Source organism: Chanodichthys erythropterus, chromosome 18 (assembly GCF_024489055.1).
Source record: "Chanodichthys erythropterus isolate Z2021 chromosome 18, ASM2448905v1, whole genome shotgun sequence".
In the NCBI taxonomy this organism is placed as follows: Eukaryota; Metazoa; Chordata; class Actinopteri; order Cypriniformes; family Xenocyprididae; genus Chanodichthys; species Chanodichthys erythropterus.
In genome coordinates, this window is record NC_090238.1 from 4,094,989 (window position 1) to 4,117,995 (window position 23,007).

The window sequence follows — 23,007 nt, forward strand, 5'->3', positions numbered from 1 at the left end:
CATCAAACAAACAATATAATTAAAAAGATTGAAAAAATGATTGCACAACCACCAAATAGGTGGTGATGTGCACTAAGTAGGTTATGTAAATCGCCATTAAACAACAGAAGAAGAAGGAGAAAGTAGAATGGTGAATTTCTTTTCTTAGCATCTGTTTCCATGGTGAATCATCGATTCGTTGAGAATGTCTTGTGTGTTAACCGGGAACATACTCTGGGTTGACTGAACTTACTCCCGGACGTGTTTTTGGAACCAGCACACCTCGAGTAATGAAGGTTTGGGTTAATCAACCAAGAGTTCAGGGTTTATGTGACGTTAACCCTGTTCAATTCAAGCTATTTCTAACAAACACAGCCTACACAAAGACAGATTTTATTGCACTAAAGAACCCTGAGACAGTATAACTTCACCTCTATATCCAAAGATAAGTGTTTCACTAAAACACTTGTGTATTGATACAGAAAGAGACTGAAGGAGAAACACATTGAGATCTGAACAGATCAGAATATTTATGACTCTCATTCACTGCATTAACTGGTTCAAACACTAATTATTCAAAATAAACAATAATGAAATTCAGATTCTGTGAAATGGTAATAAAAACTGTAATAAAAATAAGTTTAATCAGAAAGCTGACTGAATCACATCAGCATTATTAGTTAAACAGAGTTTATTTCTTAAATGTGCTGAAATGTTTTGAATTCAGGAATTTTCAACTATTGAGACACAAACCAAACATGAACAAATCCTGAAAAGTGAAGCCGAAGCGTCTCGATCGTCTCCGGGTGGTTGGTCCCAGTATAGGTCATAAACCCCGCCCTCTCCATGTAATTAAACGGGTGAGAAAAACTTGTGTAATTAATTAAATTACACTTAAAAATGTATTTTATTTCCATAGATGTTTTATGTCATTTTATGTTGTTTTCACTGAAGTTCAAGTGTTTATTTGTTTGTTTTTTTTTAAATAATTTTGTTTTTAGTTATTTGATGCTATAAAACAGGATGTGACGTCATGATTGACAGCTGTGATTGACAGCTTCTCTGAGTGAAGTAGTCACTGAGGCACTAACAGACTTTTTTCAGAATGAGATTGAAGCTTTAACTTTTCCATAATTTCCATAACTACATTTCCATTAATGTTTATTTCATAAATGTTTTTTATTTCAGGTTCTGAAACAGCACAAGATGTCATATCCCAATATCCCAATGGAAGCTTCACTTTTCCACAATGGAAGAGAGTGGAGGAGCGTCTTCCATGTTTTTTACAGTCTATGACATCATCAACACTCAATTTTCATCAAATTCTGTTCTGAAACTCAGTCTATCTCAGAGATTTCAGTGAATCACAGAAACTTTGACTTTGTTTTTCAGAATCAGATCCGTAAATAATAAAAGTGTTTATTGTTTATATCCATGAGCTTAAATTAACAAATGATCAGTTAAACTCAAATAAACAATTATTCATTTACAAATTCAGTAAAACTATGTAGAATTAGGTTATATATATATATATATATATATATACAGTACAGTCCAAAAGTTTGGAACCACTAAGATTTTTAATGTTTTTAAAAGAAGTTTCATCTGCTCACCAAGGCTACATTTATTTAATTAAAAATACAGTAAAAACAGTAATATTGTGAAATATTATTATAATTTAAAATAACAGTTTTCTATTTGAATATATTTCACAAAGTAATTTATTCCTGTGATGGCAAAGCTGAATTTTCAGCATCGTTACTCCAGTCTTCAGTGTCACATGATCCTTCAGAAATCATTCTAATATGCTGATCTGCTGTTCAAGAAACATTTAATGTGTACAATTGTACAAAATATTTGTGTACAATATTTTTTTTCAGGATTCTTTGATGAATAGAAAGTTCAAAAGAACAGTGTTTATCTGAAATCTAATCTTTTGTAACATTATAAATGTCTTTACTGCCACTTTTGATTGATTTAATGCATCCTTGCTGAATAAAAGTATTCATTTCTTTAATTTCTTTTCAAAAAAAATAAAAATAAAAATTCTTACTGACCCCAAACTTTTGAACGGTAGTGTATAATGCTACAGAAGCTTTGTATTTCAGATAAATGCTGTTCTTTTGAACTTTCTATTCATCAAGGAATCCTGAAAAAAAAAGTACACAACTGTTTTCAACATTGAAAATAATCATAAATGTTTCTTGAGCAGCAAATCAGCATATTAGAATGATTTCTGAAGGATCATGTGACACTGAAGACTGGAGTAACGATGCTGAAAATTCAGCTTTGCATCACAGGAATAAATTACTTTGTCAAATATATTTAAATAGTACACAGTTATTTTAAATTGTAATAATATTTCACAATATTACTGTTTTTTACTGTATTTTTAATTAAATAAATGTAACCTTGGTGAGCAGACGAAACTTCTTTTAAAAACATTAAAAATCTTAGTGGTTCCAAACTTTTGGACTGTACTGTATATAGGTAAATGGTTATTAATCTAAAATGGTCTAATAATTGTTCTTATTGTGTAAAGTGCTTTTTAAACTTCTTCTAAACTCTAATGAAATAAACTTGTTGTGTATTGATCTGTTGTATTAAATCATTATGAGAGTGTGAGTGTTGCTGTAGTGCTGGGGCACGTTCAAGCTCGTTCAACTGGTGTGCAACGTTTTGCTGTGGTTTCCAGGTTTGGAACCGATTAATGAAACATAAAAATACTAATATATTTTGCTTTTGTATTGTGGAGTGATACTTTAATAAGCTTTCATAAACATAAAGGCAAATGTTGGATCACAATAATTAGGAACCACAGTTTCCACAAATCCCTACACTCGATTGGGATGTTCTCTTTTATTCGTCAAGGGCAGTGACTGTAACATCGAGCATATTTTGCAGTATTAAACACGTATTTATACCGATTTCATCAGGCTCCGAACATTCTTCAAAAAGAACACAAAGAATGGCCTTCTCAGCTGCCATACTGTGTGTCTCAATCAGCTCCCTAGTTCAGTAGTTAGGGCACTTTAATGATATTAGTCATTTAATGATATTATTACTTTAATAATTAGTCAACTCGTTATTTAATCGTTATTTATTTAATTAAATCACAAGCACATAACTAAACTAACAAACACAAACAACATACCATTCACGCAGTGAGAGAGTGGAAAATGAATTTTGAACCATATCATAACAGGGGAATGAAACAACGGAAAGAGTAAATTAACAGTTGCTGGATGAACCACCATACTTTAAAGCACCTTTATTAAAAGGGGTTCACAATCTTAATACTAAACTGCCTTTTAGTGTTCAAATGCCTTAGCTGTCCGGATCTGTGGGCTCAGGAGAAAATCCTTGATGGTTTGGTCCGCTGGCGTGGAAGTTGTAATCAATATCTTTGGCGTTGATGAAGAAAATGAAGACAAACTTTGCGCTGTTAAAGGTGCTAAAGAGGATGTTTTGTTTTATATATTTTTGCAATATTATTTGAAACTGTCTTTACTAACTGATAAAAGACTATTTATTAGGTGCACTGAAAGGAATAATATTAATATACATCATCTGTGCACGAGGTAGGGCCTTAAAAACATCAGCGTAAACGATTGGCCCTCTGGCTTGTCAATCACTGCCATGACGTTCCTTGTGAGAGACGAGCACGGCTGCGCGCTCCAGTAACTTTCCACACTCCACAGGCGCCGCATGCAATGTTTTTGTCAGCAGACAGGAGTAACAACTGCAGATTATTACCTGCGGTGAGTCCGACATAATGAATCCACTAACACGACACAGCGAATGCCGGTGGTAAACACTCGTGTTCCAATACTCCTGCACGAGTTTTGGGAGGCGTTCCCTCAAAATGAGCTGTGAAGGAGGGGGGCTGTTCTTACGCATGCGCTCATTTCAAAAACTCACTAACAGTTTTTGGTTTCTCAGTCGACGAAAAGATCCTCTTTAGCACCTTTAATTTGACTCTTTTGTGGTCGCTGCAGTTGTGCATGGCTTGAAGTGAAATGGAGGCCTACCAGCCCGGCTTGGGCCGGGTGGCCCTCGTTATATCAACAGGAACAAAGTGAAGAACTACAAGTCTAAAAGCACAAACAAAAAAAAACAAACAAAAAAAATACTGAGTGTGATTTTTGTGGAGGCTTTTGAACTCTCCAGACAGTCAACACCTTCAAATCTTGGCTTGACCAATGAGAAAGGTGCAATCCTCTGGCGGGGGATTTCCTTTGACAGTGAATTAACTTGCATGGGGGAGTTCGTTTGAAAGTTTGTGTCCATTTATACTCTGATAAATATAACAAACATACAATGCATTCTATGGTATGGTGATGTCCACCAAATTGTGAGTCATTAAACAAGGAGTAATTTGATATTAAACATCACCTAGCTGAAATACATTATCTCATAGTTCCAACTTTCAGGCATTCATAACACTATACAACATTTGAAAGAACAATATACAAACATTATTAATACACAAGATGTACTGGGGAAATGCATGTTCATTCATTTAGACAAGGTTGTCAATGAATTAATGGCAAAGAATCCAGTTTTATAGACAATGTCTGGTTCTAGTGGCCTGTCTCCTAAATGTCTTTGAAATGTGTGTAAAGAGCACATGGGTCAGATGGGGTGATAGCGCTCAGTGGGGGAGCCAGACCTGATGATCAGGGAATAATGCCACTAATAAGGTCTGCATGGGTAATGCCTTTTACAATTGTGTTTGATCTCTCCAGACGCTACAGCACTGATCAGGGAGTCGGCCACATTCACTTTCATGATATACTACTGATTCACGACCTAGGGAGCTAGGGAGCTGATTGAGACGCAGGAATAGTTGCAACTCTTGCGTCATCAGAACGGGGTGTTCAACCAAAGCCACTGGAAGCAAACCCTGCGTCTCAATCAGCTCCCTAGCTCCCTAGGTCGTGAATCAGTATATAATGTAAATGAATGTGGCTTATTCCCTGATCAGTGCCCTGACTACTGAACTAGGGAGCTGATTGAGATGCAGGGAAAGAGCTTAGAACCCAATAGGCGACACTTTGATACTTTTTGGCCACTAGATGACGCTCCGGTAGCGCGGCCGCCATTATGGGGTGAAAATACTGGACCATATAATCCTTCACATCTTACGCCCCCAAAATCAGCAAATTTCAGTGTCAAATCAGAAGCGCAATAGAACAGTTTTTTAAATTAAGTAATCAGTAAATTCCATGGCTCCTACAGTAAATGTTGTATTGTCTTATATATGTTTTATTTTACCAGTTGTGGAATATACAACCATGTAACATACTTAGCTATTGAGTAATTTCCATTTTATGCAACTTTACACATTTATTAATAGTAAATTAATAATTAATAAATCTAAGATCATCATGTTTGCAGCGAACAATATATTTCAGACCTAGTGGAGTAATAGTAATAATATCACTAGGTCTGAATTGAAATAGGCTATATTGTACGTTTTAATGGATCACTTTAATGGATCACCCTTTTGCTTTAACGGACATTAGACAACACTGCAAAATCAAGCCGTTATATTCATATATTTATTGTCCAACATTCCCAATTTTTCTGATGCATTTCCTTAATTTAATTTCATATGTTGGTATTAATTCTGTGTTTATAATGCTAATACAAGATCTTTTAAAGAATTTTAACCCAAACTGGCTGGGTGTCTAGAGAGCAAAGGTTTTGTGAAAAAAGTGGAAGACTTAAACACAAAGTCTGTAAAATAAACTGTAAAAAGGATTTGATGATCACTAGTGATAGTATTTTATTCTGTGTTGTCATCATTCAGGTTGGATTTAAGCTTTAATGTACATTTTAACAAAGCAGCTGATATTGCCATAGAAACTAGTGAACTAACAAGTCGCTTTCACCACAAAATGGCGGAAACGCAGGGCCGCTGCTGGACGCCGGTGTTGCAATGGAATTCTATTGAGTAATGCTTCTTGTTAGTGTATATTCTTTGCTGGAAGGCAAGCCTGCAACCTTTAGCTAAAAAAGCATACCGGCTAACGCTAATGCCCCACCCCTGGCGGTACGCAGGGAAAGAGCCCAGAGGCTGTTTTTTGAATTTATGTCACTAGATGAGAGGCTTCACTATACTGATTAAACAGCTTTTGTGGGGAAATAGCTAATCATTTAATTAATTGACAGCCTGTTTGCTAATCTTCAGCATGTTTTACACTAAACTATACTTTCGTTGGGAACTATATGTAGATTTATCTTAATAAAAATGTATTTTTTTTAAGAGAAGGCAGACTAGGGAATGTTGCGCCTGACGTCACTGCCATTACACGATAGGCTGAGAGGTGCCGCACGTGATTAAGTTAGCCGTTACGCTTTCTCCAATGGTAAGAGATCATCTCCCTATTATATACAATCTCTGGTTCAACACACCACCGTTTCCATTTAAAAAACGTTTTGCAATGTTTGTCAGGGCTGAATGCAGCCCTGATATCAGTCATGTGATCATCACGGCCCAATCACAGCCACCGTACTGATATTCAGATCAACAGCACTCTTACTCATGTGATCTGGATTAAATATTGGAAACATGATGAAAGCAGGAAGATCCAGACCTACAGGAGTAACGATTACTGACTATTGACCGGTAAGATCCTGAGAGAGTCAAGAGTACAGAAGACTGGAAAGAGTGTGTGAGTGAAGGTGGTTGTGATTGTGTGTAGATGTGTGTTAGTTACAGGATCAGAGAATGACACCGTTCCTCTGTCATAGTCCAGATTCACTCTCACACGATCAAGCTTCTGTTTGACACGAAAACTAGAACTAGGACCTACAATCCATCCATACGACACACTCCAGACATCAGTGCTGAAGAAATCCCATCCCTTCCTCTGGTTTGATGCTGTAGTTACTCCAAGAATCCAGACTGAACTCTCTTTAACCTCCACATCCCAGCAGTGTGTTCCTGAGTTAAAACCCTCTGATCCCAGAACACAGGGATAGAGGTTAAATCTCTCTGGATTGTCAGGAAGAGGTTGTTTTTTCCAGCTGTATCTCACACTGGTCAGATCATCAGACAGGACGAGATGTGGATCTGCAGTGTTTGGATCCAGAATCACAGGAGCTGATGAGACACAATCAACAGATGCTTTTATTGTTCATATAATGATCAAGAGTGAACCCAACACAGTTGGAATAAACTCAGTTTATTCTCACTGTCTGTTGTGTTTCACTCACTAAATATGAGACTTGAGGAATTATTAGTGAGTCTGAAAGATGAAGTTGTGCTGTGACTTTTATAAGCGATCAGGTGTACGATGTTCCCCTGGCGGGAAAAACAGTCCCATAGACTTTGAGAGGAACTTCAAAGAGAGTTGAGTTGTACCCCTGGGGTGTAAGAGCCGCCCAAATGTGCTCCATTGACACACTATGGTGAAGGGAATGACCATCCTGATCACATAATAACTTCCATAGGGATTTTGTATTGGTCATGACTCTATAGAGACAAAGTGGTGGGCTCATTTAACTCAGGCAACCAATCAGTGTCTCAGGATCATTGTGAAGCTATCAAGCCATGCCCTAGCAACAAGTTCCATATACTTCCATTCAAAGAGATCAAAAGGGAATGTCTTTGGATGGAAGTTTCATAGAAACATGAGGGTCTTGTTTGACTCTGGGCAGCAAATAGCCAATCACGAATCACCTTCAACACTTCCTAGCCACTCCCAAGCAAACACTGTCAAGCACAATAGCAACTGAAACACAAAGAGGGATATCTTCAAATCTGAAAGTCAGAAACATTGGGGATGCTTTATATTCTTCATACTGACAAGCAGCCTTTGAAGTATCATGATTGGCAGCTGCCAAGTCACTCCCTAGCAATCAAACAAATTAACCTCGCAACCTTTCACTAAGACCTATATCTTTGCATTAGAACATTGTAGAATATTGGGACATGGGGTTGACTTTCAACATGTTATACATGTTAGCAGTGAATAGCTACATGGTAATAGTGATTAGCTAAATGTTAAATCAGACTGAAAACATGTTAAGAACTGTATAAAAACTCCATATTAACCACCTGTGACAACTCCCAACCACCTAGCAACATCATAGCAACCACCAAGAACACCCTAGCAACCGCCAAGCAACACCCTACCAACCACCTAGATTACCTTAACAACAATCTAACAACTGCCCTGAACACCTTAGCAATTGCCTAGTAACAACTCATTACACCCTGGCAACCATTTGGTAACATCTAGAGACCACCCATAATAACTTAGCAATGGTCTAGCGACATCCTAGCATCCATCCAGGATACTCTAGCGACTGCCTAGCAACACCATAGCAACCACCAAGAACACCTCAGCAACCGCCTAGCAACAACTCATAACACCCGCTAAACCACCAACAACATCCTAGCAACCACCCAGAACACCTTAGCAACTTCCTAGCAACACCCTAGCAACCATCCAGAACACCATAACAACTGCCCAACAACACATAACACCCTAGCAACCACCCAGAACACCATAGCAATTTCAGAACACTTTACCATCCAGAACACCTTAGCAACCGCCTAGCAACAATTCATAACACCCTCGAAACCACCAACACCCTAGCAACCACCCAGAACACCTTAGCAACTTCCTAGCAACACCCTAGCAACCATCCAGAACACCCTAGCAACTGCCTAACAACAACACATAACACCCTAGCAACCACCCAGAATAATTTAGCAATTGCCGAGCAACACTATAACATCCATCCAGAACACCCTAGCAACTGCCTAGTAACACCCTAGCACCCAAGTGCCTAGTTTTGCCACTGCAAGCACCACTCACGTTTTCTTCAGGAAATGTGCATTCTAGTTAATATTATTATTATGAGAGTAAGTCTTCTAACTGTAACTGTCATGTCTTCGAACTGATCTGTCCTATTCTGTTGTCTCTTGTGCCTTTAGTCTGTGTGTCTCATTGTTCCCTATTGATACTTCAGTCATACTGCATAGGGGGGGGGCTCCTTTTTACCTTAATACTGAAGCCTTTTTCAACAACGCAGTGTAACTGCATGCCCATTGGTTCAAACTGGAAAACCTTTTGAACCAATGATGGCACGGCAGAGCTGCGTGAGCCTATGGTGATGCAGTGCACCATCTCACTCTACTGAGATGGAAAACAGGTTAAAGGGCCAAGTGAACAGGAGTAAGTGAGCACTTCCAGTTTGTTCCGTGTGTCTCACTTTTCCTGCACCAAGGTATTTTCCAGTGTTACCACACTGACAGTGCTCAGCTAGAATGCTCCACTGACAGCTCTACTGTATATACCATGACTAGCTCCCTTAGAGCTATCAGGTGAGACTCATGGAATATATTCTTCTAACAACATGGTTGTGGTACATGCTGAATTCCAAGTGCGTTACTTGCCGGCACCGCCCTGTTGTTTGCATGGATGCTCTCTCACAAGTCGCTTACCAACATACAGTCCTTCTCCTCGGGCTGTCCCTAAGTCTCTAGCTCTGGCCATTCAGCAGCTCGTGGCTTGTATCAGGACCAGAACCCATCTCCTCTGAAACTTTTCCAGAGGATGCTAGGGCTGATGTCTTCCGCCTGCCCCTACGAATGCGGCCTCTGCAGCACTGGCTAGACCTTCGGGTCCCACCTCATGCTTGCCGACACAGCCCCTTTCATGTCAGGGTGAATCAGGCCTGTTTAACAGCTCTGAATCCCTGGAAGGACCCTCAGTGGTTCAGCCATGAGGTTTTCCTAGGGGCGGTATCCAGGATGATGTGTCCAACATGGATTGAGGCGCGCTGTGCGAGGGCAGGCCAGCATTTGGCTCATGGTTGAGCAAAGAAAGCCATCTACACATCAACTGCCTGGAGAGGCTAGCAGTGTGTTGAGCCCTTCACTCCTTTCTGCCGGTCCTGAAGGGACACCACCTCTTGGTCCGATCGGATAGCATGACAGTGGTGTCCTACATAAATCACCAGGGCGGGCTTTCATCCAGACGCATTTGTGCACCGGCAAAGCAGCTCTTAGAATGGGCTCTGCCCAGACTGCGATCGCTAAGAGCATCGCACATACTGGGCAAACTGAACCTGGGAGCAGACATGCTATCTCGGAGCAATGTCCCCTCAGACGAGTGGACGCTCCACCCCCAGATGATTTTCAGAATCTGGGAGATATTTGGGAGGGCAGAGGTCGACCTCTTCACCTCAGAAGACAACTCTCTCTGCCCAATCTTCTTTTTGAAGGACAGGTATGCACTGGCCCAGCCTCCTCCTCTATTTTTCTCCCAGTCACTCTGATCCCTCAGTTCATCAGACAAATCAATGAAGAGAAACCCAGAAGTTCGCCTGGTGTCCCCATTCTGGAGGAACTGGCATCGGTCTCTCAGAGTGCTCTAAGGCCCTTTGAAATGCTGCGGTTAGCTGACCTTCAGCCCCTGTTGCTAAAAACTGCTCTGCTACTGACTTTAGCATTGGTTAAGCATGTAGTTGACCTGCAGGCCCTCTCTGTGAGCCCTGCGTGCCTCGAATTTGGGCCTAATGACTCAAAGGTCATCCTGAAACCCAGGCATGGCTACGTCCCTAAGGTGCTCTCGACTCCATTCAGAGGTCATTACCCTCTCAGCACTACCTCCCTCGGCGGACGAGCATAAGTTGGACTCAGTCCCAGTATAGGGCATTGAGGACCTACATTGAGCGATCAAAGCCATTTTGGCAGTCTGATCGGCTCTTCGTCTGCTTTGGCAGCTGCACCAAGGGGTTTCCGGTCACAAAGCAGCGGCTTTCACATTGGATAGTGGACGCTATTGTGCTATGTTACTCATCTATGGGCCTCGATTGCCCCATAGGAGTACAAGCCCATTCCACTAGAAGTATGGCTTCCTTGTGGGCCTGTTCTAGTGGTGTCTCTATCAAGGACATCTGTGAGGTGGCTGGCTGGTCCTCACCATCCACTTTTGTCAGGTTCTATATCTTGGACGTTCCGGCGTTACACACTAGGGTCCTTTCAGTATGATTTGATGGCCTCCAGTAGCCCTGTCAATCATGCTCATTTACTAAAGGGAGCCATCTCCTTTCTTAGCATGTGTAACATGAGGGTTCGACGGCTTTGGCCTCCTTACATATCCTCTGGACCCCTCTAGTGTCCAAGATAAGTTCAGTCATTCCCTCCCATGCCTCGTTCCCCATACGCAGTATGACTGAAGTTTCGAAAGGGAACGTACTCTGTTATGAACGTAACCTTGGTTCCCTGAGTTACGGAATGAGTACTGCGTTTACTGCCGTACCATGGGGTTGTATGACTCAGGGTTGACGCTACAGTCGATTAACCTGAAATCCTATGGCGAAATGCTCGCTTATATAGCCAGACGCCCCACCCATTTTTGCAGGCCTTGGTGCGCTGCATCACCATAGGCTCGCGCAGCTCTGCCGCGCTGTCATTGGTTCAAAAAGTTTTCCAGTTTGAACCAATGGCCGTGCAGTTAGACTGCATTATTGAAAAAGGCTTCAGTATCAAGGTAATGTAGTAGTTTGAGTTTCTTTTAGTTTTTTCTCTAACTCTTCATCTATCTATCTATCTATCTATCTATCTATCTATCTATCTATCTATCTATCTATCTATCTATCTATCTATCTATCTATCTATCTATCTATCTATCTATCTATCTATCTATCTATCTATCATCAGTTTGTGTCATGAAGCACCTTTATCTCTCCACCCATCCATCATTTCCAGTGTATGTATGAGAGCTCAGATCTTCTGCAGTCAGACTCACTGTTTTAGACGATGTCTTGCATCTTCTTCCAGACTCTGAACGGCAGGTTGCCCAAGTAACGTGGCACATGAATCAAAGCTCCAGAAGCCATCTGTGGATCCGACTGTGAGCTCTGGACTCTGGAAGAACATTCAGGAGTCAGAACTGCAGTGGCTTTGGATCAGAACCAGAGAGACCAGAGACAGGAGCAGATCACTCACCTTTCCTTTGAGACTGGAAACTCCTGCAGAACAAACACACCATTTATCATCAAGAACTCAATCAATGAACCAATGATCAACCAATGATCTGAAATTAAACCTTCAGAAAGCAGACGTCATTGGCTTTCATCATCTCCTCCATGTCTTTGATTGTGTGTGAAAGAGCTGAGATGTGTCTGTTCATCTCCTCCAGCTTCTCCTTCAGCATCTGTTTCTTCTGCTCCTCTTCCTCCCTCAGTGCAGTGATTGTAGCTTCTTCTTCATCTCTGAGAAACTGATGAAGCTTCTCAAACTGCTGTTTAATCTGACGCTCAGTGTGCTCAGCTTGAGACTGAAATCAAATCACATTCACTTCAATCATCTCAATCGACACACATCAACACTTCACATCATTCATATCAGAGATAAACTCAGATACCGACATATAACGGATCCAGAAGCAGATCACTGTTCGTCATTTACAGAAATAATAAACTGGAATCCATTATATTAAATATATCAGATCATAACTGTATATAGTGATCCTACAGCTGTAATAAAAATGACTCTTGATTCTGTTTCCTCACCTTGATGTGTTGAACTGTTTTCTCAAACTCCCCTTTCATTTTTTCATTGTGTTGAAGTTTCTCTTGTAAGGACTTCAGTGCTGTATTGAGCTCCTCCTAGAATTGAACAAAACCACATAAAACACCAGATTACAGTGAAGAGAAGAAGAGAATACAGTGATATGACCAAAATGCTGTGAAAAAGTATTTGCCCTCATACTGATTTCTTCTGTTTTTGTGTATATCTGATACTAAATTGATTCAGAAATTAAAACCATAAAACAAAGGCAGCCTGAGAAAACACAAAGTACAGTTTGTAAAAGACAATGTCATTTTTTGAAACAAATGAAAAAAGGAAAAAAAAAAAAATCCGATATTATGTGTACCAGTGTGGAAATGCATTTCCCCCCATAATTACTAATTGGTTCAAATTACCACAGCGTTACAACAGCAGAATAACCTTCTGAAGATTGCTTCTCAAATCTCTGTGAGGTCTAAATGGGATTTAAAAAATGCCAATAAAAATGGGACAGTACCCAATTTATTTGGACCAATTTGGTCTTCAGAATCAAGTATGATTCATTATTTATGTATATATTTTCTACTGGGTGTTCAAAATACATGCATATACAATAAGGGCAATTTAAACAGTAACACACTATGTCAAAGGTGAAAGAAACTTCAGAAATAATGAAGGTGATTGAAATACATTTGTCTGCACAGAATTGCAAAGCTATTTCAAAGGCTCTTGGACTCAAAGAATCACAGTGAGAGCCATTATCTCCAAATGGAAAATAACTGGGCACAGTATCAAACCTTCCCAGAAGAGTTTCATCAAGAAGAACCAGGAACAACTGTAACGTGTTGCTTGTGTAGAAAATACACAACGAAGATACATACAAATAAGTCTTTACTTGGCAATCCAATGGGAGATACAGGAACAGGCATGAACATAACACAACACAATAGACTTACGAGACCGGACACTGTGGTGAGGATGGTGACTGCTCATCTGTGACAACAACATTAAAGAAACTGCATCCTTTTTTTTTTTTTTTGCTTTTGCAGATTTTCCTTTAGGAGAATCTCTGATCTTCAGTCTGTAAGTTGAAGCTCAAGCAGCGAGTCAATGATTCAAAGCACAGGAGTAAATCAATCTCTGAACGACTCAAAAAAGCTCAACTGATGTTTTGGAAAGTCCTGACTTGAACGCAATTGAGATGATGTGGCAGGACCTTAAAAAGGCAGTTCATGCTTAAAAACCCTCCAGTGTTCCTGAACTAAATCCCCACAGCGCTGTGAAAGACTGATCTCCAGTTATCACAAGCATTCGGCTGCAGTTATTGCTGCTAAAGGGGCGTCGATTCTCAATACGGTCAGGAAATGATTGAAGTGCCATTGGGCTTCATTTATAAAATGTTGCATAGAAACGGCCCTATATTTGATCTTACGATCATTTCTCAACTGTGCGTACGTGTAATTCACAAAATGAACACAGAAAATGAGCGTACGTCTCTCTTTCAGATGAGAAATCTATAAATCACAAATGATCTTGAACTTGCGTGCAGCTGAATGGTTTCAGTTCTCCGGCTTGTAAATAATGCATAATTAATGTCATTTACATTTAAGAAATCACCAGTCATTGTCCAAATCCTTTCATTTAGAAAGGCGATCTGCAAAAATAGCTTAGATTTCCAAAAACCTGCAGTAATCTGACAAGGAAAAGTGTGTACGTCTGCTCAGACCCTGATGTGGCTCTAAGCACTATTTGACGTCAAAGATCGTTTCTATAAATATGAAAGTTGGCGTGGATTTATGCGTACTCTGAGATCAAATCTGTGCGTACACACGCTTGATAAATGATCCCACTGCTGTGTGTTCACTACTCACTACTCCTAATGAGTGTTCACTACTCACTACTCCTAATGAGTGTTCACTACTCACTGCTCATGATGTGTGTTCACTACTCACTACTCCTAATGAGTGTTCACTACTCACTGCTGCTGATGTGTGTTCACTACTCCTGATGTGTGTTCACTACTCGCTACTCCTGATGTGTTCACTACTCACTGCTGCTGATGCTGCTGATGTGTGTTCACTACTCACTGCTGCTGATGCTGCTGATGTGTGTTCACTACTCACTGCTGCTGATGCTGCTGATGTGTGTTCACTACTCACTGCTGCTGATGCTGCTGATGTGTGTTCACTACTCACTGCTGCTGATGCTGCTGATGTGTGTTCACTACTCACTACTCCTGATGTGTGTTCACTACTCACTACTCCTGATGTGTGTTCACTACTCACTACTCCTGATGTGTGTTCACTACTCACTACTCCTGATGTGTGTTCACTACTCACTACTCCTAATGTGTGTTCACTACTCACTACTCCTGATGTGTGTTCACTACTCACTACTCCTGATGTGTGTTCACTACTCACTACTCCTGATGTGTGTTCACTACTCACTACTCCTGATGTGTGTTCACTACTCACTGCTGCTGATGTGTGTTCACTACTCACTGCTGCTGATGTGTGTTCACTACTCACTGCTGCTGATGTGTGTTCACTACTCACTACTCCTGATGTGTTCACTACTCACCTCTCCTAATGTGTGTTCACTACTCACTGCTCCTGATGTGTGTTCACTACTCACTGCTCCTAATGTGTGTTCACTACTCACTACTCCTAATGTGTGTTCACTACTCCTAATATGTGTTCACTACTCCTAATATGTGTTCACTACTCACCTCTCCTAATGTGTGTTCACTACTCACTACTCCTGATGTGTGTTCACTACTCACTGCTGCTGATGTGTGTTCACTACTCACTGCTGCTGATGTGTGTTCACTACTCACTACTCCTAAAGTATGTTCACTACTCACTACTCCTAATGTGTGTTCACTACTCCTAATGTGTGTTCACTACTCCTAATGTGTGTTCACTACTCCTAATGTGTGTTCACTACTCCTAATGTGTGTTCACTACTCACCTCTCCTGATGTGTGTTCACTACTCACTACTCCTAAAGTATGTTCACTACTCGCTACTCCTAATGTGTGTTCACTACTCCTAATGTGTGTTCACTACTCCTAATGTGTGTTCACTACTCCTAATGTGTGTTCACTACTCGCTACTCCTAATGTGTGTTCACTACTCACTACTCCTAAAGTATGTTCACTACTCACTACTCCTAATGTGTGTTCACTACTCCTAATGTGTGTTCACTACTCCTAATGTGTGTTCACTACTCCTAATGTGTGTTCACTACTCCTAATGTGTGTTCACTACTCCTGATGTGTGTTCACTACTCCTGATGTGTGTTCACTACTCCTGATGTGTGTTCACTACTCACTGCTGCTGATGTGTGTTCACTACTCACTGCTGCTGATGTGTGTTCACTACTCACTACTCCTAAAGTATGTTCACTACTCACTACTCCTAATGTGTGTTCACTACTCCTAATGTGTGTTCACTACTCCTAATGTGTGTTCACTACTCCTAATGTGTGTTCACTACTCCTAATGTGTGTTCACTACTCACCTCTCCTGATGTGTGTTCACTACTCACCTCTCCTGATGTGTGTTCACTACTCACTACTCCTAAAGTATGTTCACTACTCGCTACTCCTAATGTGTGTTCACTACTCCTAATGTGTGTTCACTACTCCTAATGTGTGTTCACTACTCCTAATGTGTGTTCACTACTCCTAATGTGTGTTCACTACTCCTAATGTGTGTTCACTACTCCTAATGTGTGTTCACTACTCGCTACTCCTAATGTGTGTTCACTACTCACTACTCCTAATGTGTGTTCACTACTCCTAATGTGTGTTCACTACTCCTAATGTGTGTTCACTACTCGCTACTCCTAATGTGTGTTCACTACTCACTACTCCTAAAGTATGTTCACTACTCACTACTCCTAATGTGTGTTCACTACTCCTAATGTGTGTTCACTACTCCTAATGTGTGTTCACTACTCCTAATGTGTGTTCACTACTCCTAATGTGTGTTCACTACTCACCTCTCCTAATGTGTGTTCACTACTCACCTCTCCTAATGTGTGTTCACTACTCACCTCTCCTAATGTGTGTTCACTACTCACCTCTCCTAATGTGTGTTCACTACTCACCTCTCCTAATGTGTGTTCACTACTCACCTCTCCTAATGTGTGTTCACTACTCGCTACTCCTAATGTGTGTTCACTACTCACTACTCCTAAAGTATGTTCATTTCTCACTACTCCTAATGTGTGTTCACTACTCACTACTCCTAAAGTGTGTTCACTACTCACTACTCCTAATGTGTGTTCACTACTCACTACTCCTAATGTGTGTTCACTACTCACTACTCCTAAAGTATGTTCACTACTCACTACTCCTAATGTGTGTTCACTACTCCTAATGTGTGTTCACTACTCCTAATGTGTGTTCACTACTCACCTCTCCTAATGTGTGTTCACTACTCGCTACTCCTAATGTGTGTTCACTACTCACTGCTCCTAATGTGTGTTCACTACTCACTACTCCTAAAGTATGTTCACTACTCACTACTCCTAATGTGTGTTCACTACTCACTACTCCTAAAGTTTGTTCATTACTCACTACTCCTAATGTGTGTTCACTACTCACTACTCCTAAAGTATGTTCACTACTCACTACTCCTAATGTGTGTTCACTACTCACTACTCCTAAAGTATGTTCACTACTCACTACTCCTAATGTGTGTTCACTACTCACTACTCCTAAAGTATGTTCATTACTCACTACTCCTAATGTGTGTTCACTACTCACTACTCCTAAAGTATGTTCACTACTCACTACTCCTAATGTGTGTTCACTACTCCTAATGTGTGTTCACTACTCCTAATGTGTGTTCACTACTCCTAATGTGTGTTCACTACTCACCTCTCCTAATGTGTGTTCACTACTCACTACTCCTGATGTGTGTTCACTACTCCTGATGTGTGTTCACTACTCACTGCTCCTAATGTGTGTTCACTACTCACTGCTCCTGATGTGTGTTCACTACTCGCTACTCCTAATGTGTGTTCACTACTCACTGCTCCTAATGTGTGTTCACTACTCACTACTCCTAATGTGTGTTCACTACTCCTAATATGTGTTCACTACTCCTAATATGTGTTCACTACTCACCTCTCCTAATGTGTGTTCACTACTCACTACTCCTGATGTGTGTTCACTACTCACTGCTGCTGATGTGTGTTCACTACTCACTGCTGCTGATGTGTGTTCACTACTCACTACTCCTAAAGTATGTTCACTACTCACTACTCCTAATGTGTGTTCACTACTCCTAATGTGTGTTCACTACTCCTAATGTGTGTTCACTACTCCTAATGTGTGTTCACTACTCCTAATGTGTGTTCACTACTCACCTCTCCTGATGTGTGTTCACTACTCACTACTCCTAAAGTATGTTCACTACTCGCTACTCCTAATGTGTGTTCACTACTCCTAATGTGTGTTCACTACTCCTAATGTGTGTTCACTACTCCTAATGTGTGTTCACTACTCGCTACTCCTAATGTGTGTTCACTACTCGCTACTCCTAATGTGTGTTCACTACTCACTACTCCTAAAGTATGTTCACTACTCACTACTCCTAATGTGTGTTCACTACTCCTAATGTGTGTTCACTACTCCTAATGTGTGTTCACTACTCCTGATGTGTGTTCACTACTCACTGCTGCTGATGTGTGTTCACTACTCACTGCTGCTGATGTGTGTTCACTACTCACTACTCCTAAAGTATGTTCACTACTCACTACTCCTAATGTGTGTTCACTACTCCTAATGTGTGTTCACTACTCCTAATGTGTGTTCACTACTCCTAATGTGTGTTCACTACTCACCTCTCCTGATGTGTGTTCACTACTCACTACTCCTAAAGTATGTTCACTACTCGCTACTCCTAATGTGTGTTCACTACTCCTAATGTGTGTTCACTACTCCTAATGTGTGTTCACTACTCCTAATGTGTGTTCACTACTCCTAATGTGTGTTCACTACTCACCTCTCCTAATGTGTGTTCACTACTCACCTCTCCTAATGTGTGTTCACTACTCACCTCTCCTAATGTGTGTTCACTACTCACCTCTCCTAATGTGTGTTCACTACTCGCTACTCCTAATGTGTGTTCACTACTCACTGCTCCTAATGTGTGTTCACTACTCACTACTCCTAAAGTATGTTCATTTCTCACTACTCCTAATGTGTGTTCACTACTCACTACTCCTAAAGTGTGTTCACTACTCACTACTCCTAATGTGTGTTCACTACTCACTACTCCTAAAGTATGTTCACTACTCACTACTCCTAATGTGTGTTCACTACTCACTACTCCTAAAGTATGTTCACTACTCACTACTCCTAATGTGTGTTCACTACTCCTAATGTGTGTTCACTACTCCTAATGTGTGTTCACTACTCACCTCTCCTAATGTGTGTTCACTACTCGCTACTCCTAATGTGTGTTCACTACTCACTGCTCCTAATGTGTGTTCACTACTCACTACTCCTAAAGTATGTTCACTACTCACTACTCCTAATGTGTGTTCACTACTCACTACTCCTAAAGTATGTTCATTACTCACTACTCCTAATGTGTGTTCACTACTCACTACTCCTAAAGTATGTTCACTACTCACTACTCCTAATGTGTGTTCACTACTCACTACTCCTAATGTGTGTTCACTACTCACTACTCCTAATGTGTGTTCACTACTCACTACTCCTAAAGTATGTTCATTACTCACTACTCCTAATGTGTGTTCACTACTCACTACTCCTAAAGTATGTTCACTACTCACTACTCCTAATGTGTGTTCACTACTCCTAATGTGTGTTCACTACTCCTAATGTGTGTTCACTACTCACCTCTCCTAATGTGTGTTCACTACTCACTACTCCTGATGTGTGTTCACTACTCACTACTCCTGATGTGTGTTCACTACTCACCTCTCCTTATGTGTGTTCACTACTCACCTCTCCTAATGTGTGTTCACTACTCACCTCTCCTAATGTGTGTTCATTACTCACTACTCCTAATGTGTGTTCACTGCTCCTAATGTGTGTTCACTACTCGCTACTCCTAATGTGTGTTCACTACTCCTAATGTGTGTTCACTACTCCTAATGTGTGTTCACTACTCACCTCTCCTAATGTGTGTTCACTACTCACCTCTCCTAATGTGTGTTCACTACCCACCTCTCCTAATGTGTTCACTACTCACCTCTCCTAATGTGTGTTCACTACTCACTTCTCCTAATGTGTGTTCACTACTCACTACTCCTAATGTGTGTTCACTACTCACTACTCCTAATGTGTGTTCACTACTCACTACTCCTAATGTGTTCACTACTCACTAACTCCTGATGTGTGTTCACTACTCACTACTCCTAATGTGTGTTCACTACTCACTACTCCTAATGTGTGTTCACTACTCCTGATGTGTGTTCACTACTCCTGATGTGTGTTCACTACTCCTAATGTGTGTTCACTACTCACTACTCCTAAAGTATGTTCACTACTCACTACTCCTAATGTGTGTTCACTACTCACTACTCCTAATGTGTGTTCACTACTCACTACTCCTAATGTGTGTTCACTACTCACTACTCCTAATGTGTGTTCACTACTCACTACTCCTAATGTGTGTTCACTACTCACTACTCCTAAAGTATGTTCATTACTCACTACTCCTAATGTGTGTTCACTACTCACTACTCCTAAAGTATGTTCACTACTCACTACTCCTAATGTGTGTTCACTACTCCTAATGTGTGTTCACTACTCCTAATGTGTGTTCACTACTCACCTCTCCTAATGTGTGTTCACTACTCACTACTCCTAATGTGTGTTCACTACTCACTACTCCTGATGTGTGTTCACTACTCACTACTCCTAATGTGTGTTCACTACTCACTACTCCTAATGTGTGTTCACTACTCACTACTCCTAATGTCTGTTCACTACTCACTACTCCTAATGTGTGTTCACTACTCCTAATGTGTGTTCACTACTCGCTACTCCTAATGTGTGTTCACTACTCCTAATGTGTGTTCACTACTCCTAATGTGTGTTCACTACTCACTACTCCTAATGTGTGTTCACTACTCACTACTCCTAATGTGTGTTCACTACTCACTACTCCTAAAGTATGTTCACTACTCACTACTCCTAATGTGTGTTCACTACTCACTACTCCTAATGTGTGTTCACTACTCACTACTCCTAAAGTATGTTCACTACTCACTACTCCTAATGTGTGTTCACTACTCACTACTCCTAAAGTATGTTCACTACTCACTACTCCTAATGTGTGTTCACTACTCACTACTCCTAATGTGTGTTCACTACTCACTACTCCTAAAGTATGTTCATTACTCACTACTCCTAATGTGTGTTCACTACTCCTAATGTGTGTTCACTACTCCTAATGTGTGTTCACTACTCACTTCTCCTAATGTGTGTTCACTACTCACTACTCCTAATGTGTGTTCACTACTCACTACTCCTAAAGTATGTTCATTACTCACTACTCCTAATGTGTGTTCACTACTCACTACTCCTAAAGTATGTTCACTACTCACTACTCCTAATGTGTGTTCACTACTCCTAATGTGTGTTCACTACTCCTAATGTGTGTTCACTACTCACCTCTCCTAATGTGTGTTCACTACTCACTACTCCTGATGTGTGTTCACTACTCACTACTCCTGATGTGTGTTCACTACTCACCTCTCCTTATGTGTGTTCACTACTCACCTCTCCTAATGTGTGTTCACTACTCACCTCTCCTAATGTGTGTTCATTACTCACTACTCCTAATGTGTGTTCACTGCTCCTAATGTGTGTTCACTACTCGCTACTCCTAATGTGTGTTCACTACTCCTAATGTGTGTTCACTACTCCTAATGTGTGTTCACTACTCACCTCTCCTAATGTGTGTTCACTACTCACCTCTCCTAATGTGTGTTCACTACCCACCTCTCCTAATGTGTTCACTACTCACCTCTCCTAATGTGTGTTCACTACTCACTTCTCCTAATGTGTGTTCACTACTCACTACTCCTAATGTGTGTTCACTACTCACTACTCCTAATGTGTGTTCACTACTCACTACTCCTAATGTGTTCACTACTCACTAACTCCTGATGTGTGTTCACTACTCACTACTCCTAATGTGTGTTCACTACTCACTACTCCTAATGTGTGTTCACTACTCCTGATGTGTGTTCACTACTCCTGATGTGTGTTCACTACTCCTGATGTGTGTTCACTACTCCTGATGTGTGTTCACTACTCCTGATGTGTGTTCACTAACTTGAATGGTTAAATGCAGAGGACAAATTCTGAGAATAGGTTACCATTATTGGCCTTCACAAGTAATTTATATGTGAAGCAAGAGTCATTTGTCTTACCTTATATGCTGAAACCACTTCACTGATGGGTCTGAATTTGTGATTGTCGTGTTGTTTTGAATCTCTGCACACTAAACACACAGGCTGTTTGTCCTCCAGACAGAAGAGTTTGAGTTTCTCACTGTGTAAACTGCAGATCTCCTCAGATCCTGATGAACTCGTCTCATTTCTCTCCTTCAGGAACGACTCACACAAGGTTTTTAACACAAGATTAACTGGAAAATGTTCTTTTGAGGATCTCCTCCTGCAGACAGGACACTCCTGAGTTTTCTTGGTTCTCCAGAACTGTTGAAGACACTCTTTACAGACACTGTGACTACATGATAAAAGAACAGGAGTCTTGAAGATTTCACAGCACACGGGACAAGAAAGCTCTTCAGCAGAAAGTGAAGCCATTTTCACTGTTTGAGCTCCAGCAATATAAACTTTACTTTCACTTTCTGAACGACGGTTTTAAAAATGAATCACCTTGAGAATCACATAAAATCTGCTGTCTGTTCAGAAACAAATGCCTCAAAAATCCTTCTTGAAAGTGTTTCTCTTCATTCTCCACTGATCGCGGATTCTTTATTGCTTTTGTCAAGAGAGAAGAGAGTCAGTATGACAGAAAAGAGAAATAATAAGTCCGTCTCTTCCTGGTAAGTGTTGGAAGAGGGTGGAGTTTATGATCACGTTTGGTTCAAAGATGAAGGTCAGGATTTCTTCAGGTTAAATTTGAACAAAACTTGCATTAAAATGAAAAATTGAATGGTAGTTATAATGTTGCAAAGCTTTATATTTCAGATAAATGTTGTACTTTTGAGCTTTCTATACTTCAAATAATCCTGAAAAAATGTACACAACTGTTTTCAACATTGATAATAATAATAAATGTTTCTTGAGCAGCAAATCATATTAATGATTTCTGAAGGATCATGTGACACTGAAGACTGGAGTAATGATGCTGAAAATTCAGCTTTGATCACAGGAATACATTACATTTTAAAATATATTCAAATAGAAAACAGTTATTTTAAATTGTAACAATATTTGACTATATTACTGTTTTTGCTGTATTTTGGATCAA

At 40.4% G+C, this 23,007-nt stretch overlaps 1 pseudogene; it reads right to left on the minus strand.

The window, feature by feature from the left end:
• Nucleotides 1-2,468: 2,468 nt before the first annotated feature.
• On the minus strand, nt 2,469-22,393 carry LOC137007117 (nuclear factor 7, brain-like; annotated as a pseudogene).
• Between the last annotated feature and the right edge of the window lie 614 nt (nt 22,394-23,007).